The sequence below is a fragment of the Gorilla gorilla genome, chromosome 6 (assembly GCF_029281585.2).
Source record: "Gorilla gorilla gorilla isolate KB3781 chromosome 6, NHGRI_mGorGor1-v2.1_pri, whole genome shotgun sequence".
Lineage (NCBI taxonomy): Eukaryota > Metazoa > Chordata > Mammalia > Primates > Hominidae > Gorilla > Gorilla gorilla.
The window spans coordinates 15,786,167-15,795,702 of record NC_073230.2 but is presented as its reverse complement, the minus strand read 5'-3'; positions in this window follow the sequence as shown (position 1 = coordinate 15,795,702).

Below are 9,536 nucleotides of genomic sequence, written 5' to 3'. Positions count from 1 at the left end.
CTTGGTTTAAAGTCTGTTTTATCAGAGACTAGGATTGCAACCCCTGCCTTTTTTTGTTTTCCATTTGCTTGGTAGATCTTCCTCCATCCTTTTATTTTGAGCCTATGTGTGTCTCTGCACGTCAGATGGGTTTCCTGAATACAGCACACTGATGGGTCTTGACTCTTTATCCAATTTGCCAGTCTGTGTCTTTTAATTGGAGCATTTAGTCCATTTACATTTAAAGTTAATAGTGTTATGTGTGAATTTGATCCTGTCATTATGATGTTAGCTGGTTATTTTGCTCGTTAGTTGATGCAGTTTCTTCCTAGTCTCGATGGTCTTTACATTTTGGCATGATTTTGCAGCTGGTACCGGTTGTTCCTTTCCATGTTTAGCACTTCCTTCAGGAGCTCTTTTAGGGCAGGCCTGGTGGTGACAAAATCTCTCAGCATTTGCTTGTCTGTAAAGTATTTTATTTCTCCTTCACTTATGAAGCTTAGTTTGGCTGGATATGAAATTCTGGGTTGAAAATTCTTTTCTTTAAGAATGTTGAATATTGGCCCCCACTCTCTTCTGGCTTGTAGGGTTTCTGCCGAGAGATCCGCTGTTAGTCTGATGGGCTTCCCTTTGAGGGTAACCCGACCTTTCTCTCTGGCTGCCCTTAACATTTTTTCCTTCATTTCAACTTTGGTGAATCTGACAATTATGTGTCTTGGAGTTGCTCTTCTCGAGGAGTATCTTTGTGGTCTTCTCTGTATTTCCTGAATCTGAACGTTGGCCTGCCTTGCTAGATTGGGGAAATTCTCCTGGATAATATCCTGCAGAGTGTTTTCCAACTTGGTTCCATTATCCCCATCACTTTCTGGTACACCAATCAGACATAGATTTGGTCTTTTCACATAGTCCCATATTTTTTGGAGGCTTTGCTCGTTTCTTTTTATTCTTTTTTCTCTAAACTTTCCTTCTCACTTCATTTCATTCATTTCATCTTCCATTGCTGATACCCTTTCTTCCAGTTGATCACATCAGCTCCTGAGGCTTCTGCATTCTTCACGTAGTTCTCGAGCCTTGGTTTTCAGCTCCATCAGCTCCTTTAAGCACTTCTCTGTATTGGTTATTCTAGTTATACATTCTTCTAAATTTTTTTCAAAGTTTTCAACTTCTTTGCCTTTGGTTTGAATGTCCTCCCGTAGCTCCGAGTAATTTGATCGTCTGAAGCCTTCTTCTCTCAGCTCTTCAAAGTCATTCTCTGTCCAGCTTTGTTCCGTTGCTGGTGAGGAGCTGCGTTCCTTTGGAGGAGGAGAGGCGCTCTGATTTTTAGAGTTTCCAGTTTTTCTGTTCTGTTTTTTCCCCATCTTTGTGGATTTATCTACTTTTGGTCTTTGATGATGGTGATGTACAGATGGGTTTTTGGTATGGATGTCCTTTCTGTTTGTTAGTTTTCCTTCTAACAGACAGGACCCTCAGCTGCAGGTCTGTTGGAGTACCCTGCAGTGTGAGGTGTCAGTGTGCCCCTGCTGGAGGGTGCCTTCCAGTTAGGCTGCTCGGGGGTCAGGGGTCAGGGACCCACTTGAGGAGGCAGTCTGCCCGTTCTCAGATCTCCAGCTGCGTGCTGGGAGAACCACTGCTCTCTTCAAAGCTGTCAGACAGGGACATTTAAGTCTGCAGAGGTTACTGCTGTCTTTTTGTTTGTCTGTGCCCTGCCCCCAGCCCCCAGAGGTGGAGCCTACAGAGGCAGGCAGGCCTCCTTGAGCTGTGGTGGGCTCCACCCAGTTCGAGCTTCCCGGCTGCTTTGTTTACCTAATCAAGCCTGGGCAATGGCGGGCGCCCCTCCCCCAGCCTCGCTGCCGCCTTGCAGTTTGATCTCAGACTGCTGTGCTAGCAATCAGCGAGACTCCGTGGGGTAGGACCCTCCGAGCCAGGTGGGGGATATACTCTCGTGGTGCGCCGTTTTTTAAGCCCGTCGGAAAAGCGCAGTATTCGGGTGGGAGTGACCCGATTTTCCCGATTTTCCAGGTGCCTTCCGTCACCCCTTTCTTTGATTAGGAAAGGGAACTCCCTGACCCCTTGCGCTTCCCGAGTGAGGCAATGCCTCACCCTGCTTCGGCTCGCACACGGTGCGCGCACCCACTGACCTGCGCCCACTGTCTGCCACTCCCTAGTGACATGAACCCGGTACCTCAGATGGAAATGCAGAAATCACCCGTCTTCTGCGTCGCTCGGGCTGGGAGCTGTAGACCAGAGCTGTTCCTATTCGGCCATCTTGGCTCCTCCCCGCCCTGGCAATCCTAAGTTTATCTCTTAACGAAGTAAATACTGCACACGTATTTACATGTTTTAAAATATTGTTTATTGAGCACTTACTATGTGTTTTACCGTCCAAGTACTTTATATTATTTCACTGACTCTTTATAGCAACTCTATAACATATTAATAGATTGTCTCAATTTCACTGATGACAAAACTGGCAGCTTAGTAACTAATGAGTAACAATACCAGCCCCTAAAACCTAGGGTCTTTCCACTACAGCACACTCTGACTGACATTGCTCTTGTTCAGACACAGCACTCTTCACCTAGAAAAGGATGGAGAGCTAGAAAGTGGTTTTCTTTTTCAAGTTGTTCCCATTCATCAATATTCTATCAAGATATATGGAAGAGTTATTTTCTAGGTCTTCCAGGAGGGGCTGCTGACACTTGGGAATTCAAAATAATTACTCCAGAGGGAAATGTGGGCATAGAAACTTTTTAAAAACTGAATTTTCCCGATCTAATATCGGCTTCCACATACAGTATATTATTTCTTAAAAATCAGCCAGAAATGCACCTGCAGTTTTATCTACTGGATTTTCGTTTCCCAGCCCCATTCTTCTTTAAGTAGTTTTTTTTCCCCATTTTATAAAGGAAAAGCATACCTCCCACCTATAGCTTCTCTCCTTATGGTATATTATCTCAGGGGATAATTTGAAATATTGCTTGAGACACAATTCTCATTAAGAAATAAACTTTCAGGCTGGGTGCAGTGGCTCACACTTGTAATCCCAGCACTTTGGGAGGCCAAGGCGGGGGAGGATCCCTGAAGGCCAAGAGTTCAAGACCAGCCTGGAATATATACCAAGACCCCCTCTACACAAAAAAAAAAAAAAAAAAAAAAAAAAAATTGCCACACATGTAGTCCCAGCTACTTGGGAGGCTGAGATGGAAGGATCACTAGAGCCCAGGAGCTCAAGGCTGCAATGTGCCATGATTGCATCACTGCACTGAAGCCTTAGCAATAGAACGAGGCCCCGTCTCAAAAAAATTTTCAATGATTTTTCAATATTTTGCAATAGTTTAATATGTTTACTTTGGTTTTATAAATTCTTAATTAACAAAAGTGTCATTGCTACTTAGAGCCTTACCAAATTTTTTTAATTTTTAATTTATAAACATAGTGTGATAACACATAAATATGATAGGATGATCAATAAAACACTGTCAAACAAAAATATGTACTTCACTAGGATAAAATGAAGTGCGAGAAGTGAGAAAAAAGAACATAAGAATAATGTTAAATGACTGACTCTTAAAGAAGAGTTTGTTCTTGTAATTTTAATGGATAGTGGTGGATATCAAATCACTGTCATATTAGATTCCCACTGCATATATTTAAATATGACTAACATAATAGTTTTATTTTAAAAGAAATATGGTTTTCAGGCAAGTTTAGGGCCTCAAAAAATGCCATATTGATTTGCTATTCTTAACAGAGATGAGCTCAGGAAATAGGATGAGTACCAAAGGCCAATATTCAGACTCTAATGAATGCATGTAGGTTGGTATAATTTCCTCTCCTCTAATCCCATTATATTCATTTCATGAAAAATGCTTTCATATTATACCATTTCCTCTTCTGGTTAATATCTTTGTCATGTGGGAAGATATCAGCCTTTAATGATTTAGTTATTTAAACTTTTTTGATAATCTCTGTCCTTTGATCGATCCTTCCACTTCACCTCTTCTCCAGTCACAAGAACTGAGTAAAAGAATTGTCAGCAAATCAAGTTACAGAGTGTTGGAAAGGTTATTATGCCAGGAACTGCTATTATCTTTCTGACAAAAATTATAACAAGCACAGGAAAAGGTGCAACTAGAATTCATTAATAACCTACCACTCAGAAATAGAGGATACCATGGTGCAGATTTTAGAAACAATATAAATGGTTGATATTCAAAGAAATGCCATAATTCATGTTCAGAATTGGTTTTCCTTACCTTTTTGCTGAGACTGTCAATAAATGAAATGGCTATTAAATTCAGCAACAGTGGAGTAATATGATCCATGTCAACTAAGAAATTGGAAGATGCTTCATCATTCACCACCATTACAAATACTTGCCTGAATGCTCAACATAATGCAGCCCATCAGACCTTGGGGTTCAGTTCAATAAAGGCACATGTCAGTCCTGGAAGATTTTTGTGATAGCATGTTCTCACCAGCATACTTCTCCTAAAGCAGGAGCAGAAATACACACACACTACAATGAGAAGATACGACCTTTGATGGTAACACATTTCACTTTTTGGCATGTCTATAAATTTAGACTTTATGGAAAAATATTATTAAGTTGGAAATGATTTCAAATTCAAATCAGCATTTATGGTAAAATAAATATTCATATTTTATAACCACAAAAATAATTTTAGCCAACATTTATTGAGTGCTCTCCACCATGAAGTATACATACTTTACATATTGGATTATTCAGGCATCATGACAACACTTTGAAGTAGATGCTTCTATTACCTTCATTTTAAATACAAGAAGCCCAGGATTTAAAAAGGTAAATAGGCAGGGCACAGTGGCTCATGCCTGTAATCCCAGCACTTTGGGAGGCCAAGGCAGGCAGATCACGAGATCAGGAGTTTGCAACCAGCCTGACCAGCGTGGTGAAACCCCGTCTCTACTAAAAATACAAAAATTAGCTGGGTGTAGTTGTGGGCACCTATAATCCCAGCTACTCAGAAGGCTGAGGCAGGAGAATCACTTGAACCCAGGATGCAGAAGTTGCAGTGAGCTGAGATCACGCCATTGCACTCTAGCCTGGGTGACAGAGTGAGACTCCATCTCAAAAAAAAAAAAAAAAAAGTTAAATAAATTGTCTAACGCCATTTGTCAAATAAGGTAGAGAGGCCCAACTCCAGCCCAGGACTGAAAGCCCTCGATCTAAAACTGCTCTTTCCAATATGGTGGTAATAGCACTTGAAATGTGGTCAGTCAAAATTGAAATGTACTGTATGTGTAAAATATACACGATATTTTAAAGACTTAGAATTTTGAAAAGAAGTTACTTATCTCAAGAATAACTTTTTGTTTCAGAGACGGAATCTTGCTCTGCTGCTTAGCCTGGAGTACAGTGGCACAACCAGGATTGCAGCCTCAAATTCCTGGGCTCAAGTTATCCTCCCCCTTCAGCCTCCTGAGTAGCTGAGACTACAGGCATGCACCATCATGCCCAGCTAACTTTTTTTTATTTTTAGTAGACACAAGGTCTTGCTATGTTGCCCAGGCTGATCTTGAACTCCTGGCCTCAAGCAGTTCTCCCACCTTGGCCTCCCAAAGTGTGATTACAGGAGTGAGCCACCATGCCTGGCCTGAAGAATAATTTTTAAATAATTACATGTTGAAATGACAATATTCTGGCTATGTTGGGTTAAATTTAAAATATTACTAAAATTAATTTCACATTTTCATTTTTTCTGTTTCCAAAGAGGCCACTAAAAAAATGTTAAATGTATGTGATTAATGTATGTGATTCACAATATATGTCTATCATACAGTGCTGATGTAAACCATTGGGTATAGTACCATCTTTATAGGTACATAAGGATGGATGGGTTGATGGATAGATATATATTTTAGTATAGAATAATATTAAAATATAAAAGGATGTAAAAATATTAACAGTGGTCTGTTAGTCGGCTTGGACTACCATAACAAAATACCATAGACTGGGTGGCTTAAAAAACAGAAATTTATTTTCACAGTTCCAAAGGCTAGAAGTTCAAGGTCAAGGTGCCAGCATGATCACATTTCTGTCTTGGAGATGGCCACCTTCTTTGTGTGTCCCAACATGGAAGAGATAGCCAATGAGCTCTGGTGTGTCTCTCCCTGTTTTCATAAGGGCACAAATCCTATTGGATTAGGGTCCTCATGACCTTGTTTAACCTTGTTTACCTCCCAAAGGCCCCTTTTCAAATACTATCACTGTATTAGTCCGTTTTCATGCTGCTGATAAAGACATACCCAAGACTGGGCAATTTACAAAAGAAAGAGGTTTAATTGGACTTACACTTCCACATGGCTGGGGAGCCTCACAATCATGGTGGAAGACAAGGAGGAACAAATCATGTCTTACATGGATGGCAGCAGGCAAAGAGAGGGAGAGAGAGGGCTTGTGCAGGCAAACTCTCATTTGTAAAGCCTTGAGAGCTCATGAGACTTATTCACTATCACAAGAACAATATGGGAAAGACCCGTCCCTGTGATTCCATTACCTCCCACTGTTTCCTCCCATCATACATGGGAATTGTGGAAGTTACAATTAGACATGAGATTTGGGTAGGGACACAGCCAAACCATATCATTCCACCCCTGGCCCCTTCCAAATCTCATGTCCTCACATTTCAAATCCAATCACCCCTTTCTAATATTCCTCCAAAGTCATAACTCATTTCAGCATTAACTCAAAAGTCCACAGTCTCAGACAAAGCAAGTCCCTTCAGCCTATGAGCCTGTAAAATCAAAAGCAAATTAGTTACTTCCTAGATACAATGGGGGTTCAGGCATTGGGTAAATACAGCCATTCCAAATGAGAGAAATTGGCTAAAACAAAGGGGCTACAAGCCCCATGCAAGTCTGAAATCCTGTGGGGTAGTCAAATCTTAAAGCTCCAAAATGATCTCCTTTAACTCTATGTCTCACATCCAGGCTTTGAAGGGTACAGACTCCCTCCCAGCTGCTTTAACAGGCTGGCATTGAGTGTCTGTAGCTTTTCCAGGCAAACAGTGTAAGCTGTTGGTGGATCTAGCATTCTGGGTTCTGGAGGATAGTGATGACCCTCTTCTCACAGCTCCACTAGGTGGTGTCTCAGTAGAGATCTGTCTAGGGACTCCAACCCCACATTCCCCTTTTGCATTGCCCTCATAGGGGTTCTCCATGAGAGCCCTGCCCCTGCAGCAAACTTCTGCCTGGGCATCCAGGCATTTCCATACATCCTCTGAAATCTAGGCAGAGGTTCCCAAACTTCAGTTCTTGACTTCTGTGCACACACAGGCTCAACACCACATGGAAGATGCCAATGCTGGGGGCTTGTACCCTCTGAAGCAACAATCTGAGCTGTACCTTGGCCCCTTTAGTCATGGCTGGAGCAGCTGGGATGCAGGACACCAAGTCCCTAGACTGCACACAGCGAGGCACCCTGGGCCCAGCCCACAAAACCACTTTTTCCTCCTTGGCCTCTGGACCTGTGATGAGAGGGGCTGCTGTGAAGACCTCTGACATGCCCTTGAGACATTTTCCCCATTGTCTTGGGGATTAACATTTGGCTCCTCATTACTTATGCAAATTTCTGCAGCCAGCTTGAATTTCTCCTCAGAAAATGGGATTTTCTTTTCTATCACATTGTCAGGCTGCAAGTTTTCTGAACTTTTATTCTCCATTTCCCTTTTAAAACTGAATGCCTTTAACAGCACCCAAGTGGTGAACCAAGTCACCTCTGGAATGCTTTGCTGCTTAGAAATTTCTTCTGCCAGATACCCAAAATTATCTCTCTCAAGTTCAAAGTTCCACAAAGCTTTAGGATGGGGGCAAAATGCCCAGGGGCAAAATGCTGCTAAAACATAACAAGAGTCACCTTTGCTCCAGTTCCCAAGAAGTTCCTCATCTCCACCTGAAGCCACCTCAGGCTGGACTTCATTGTCTATATCACTATCAGCATTTTGGGCAAAGTCATTCAACAAGTCTCTAGGAAGTTCCAAATTTTCCCACATTTTCCTATCTTCTTCTGAGCCCTCCAAACTGTTCCAACCCCTGCCTGTTACCCAGTTCCAAAGTCGTTTTCACATTTTTGGGTATTTACAGCAGCAACCCACTCTACTGGTACCAATTTACCGTATTAGTTCGTTTTCACACTGCTGATAAAGACACACCTGAGACTGGGCAACTTACAAAAGAAAGACATTTAATGGACTTACAGTTCCACATTGCTGGCGAGGCCTCACAATCATGGTGGAAGGCAAGGAGGAAAAAGTCATGTCTTACATGGATGGCAGCAGGCAAAGAGAGGGAGAGCTTATACAGGAAAACTCCCATTTTTTAAAGCCATCAGATCTCGTGAGACTTATTCACTATCACAAGAACAGCATCGGAAAGACCCGCCCCCACGATTCAATTACCTCCCATTAGTTTCCTCCCACAACGCATGGGAATTGTGGGAGTTACAATTCAAGATGAGATTTGGGTGGGGACACAGCCAAACCATATTAATCGCATTAGGGGCTAGGGCTTCAACATATGAATTTTGGAGAACACCATTCAGTCCGTAAAAAATAATTATCTCTGGATAGTTGAATTACAGGTAATTTGTATTTTTCTCTTTATTTTGTTCTGTCCCAATAATTGTGTGTATTTCTTTTTTAATCATAAAACACACGTAGGCCAGGCGTGGTGGCTCATGCTTGTAATCCCAGCACTTTGGGAGGCTAAGGTGGGAGAATCACTTGAGCCAAGGAGTTCGAGACCAGCCTGGGCAATACATGGAGAAACCCCATCTCTACAAAAAATTAGCTGGATGTGGTTATGCATGCCTGTAGTCCCAGCTGCCCAATAGGCTGAGGTGGGAGGATTGCTTGAGCCCAGGAGGTCGAGGCTACAGTAAGCCATGATAGCTCCACCGCACACCACCCTGGGTGACAAAGCAAGACCCTGTCTCAAAAAAGGAAAAAAGAAAGAAAAGAAAACACACCTGTATTTCCATTACAATGCTATTGTGACAAAAGCTTTAGGGTCATTCTTCAGGATTCTTCTTTGTGTTATAATTTTATAATAAAGATTAAAATGTTCATCAACATTAGGCATTTATTTCTTATGTGGTATTGTTTTGCTTCAGTGAGCACTTTCATGATTTGTAACTTCCAAATGGTGAGTTGTCTCTAATGTTTAAGAGACTCTGGCAGGACCAAACCACCCAGGGTAATGCTCAGAGGTTCTCCCTCTGCCCCAAGGAGAAGCTCCTGCCCTTTTGCCTGTGATTCTAGTGGCTCTGGAAGTATGAAGAAACAAGAAGGATGGCTCAAGTGCAGAATATGCTAAGGACTCCAAGCAGAAAGCTCAAGGCCAATGCATGAGCAGACACAAGAATTGACCTTGCTTATCCGTCACATATTTCAAACATTCATCTCTTTGTAGATAAATAAGGGATATTAAAAATACACAAAGATATACATTTATATGTATATAACTATAATATATTATTCTTTATATGAAACCTGATGAAATTTTCAGGCTCATTTAAC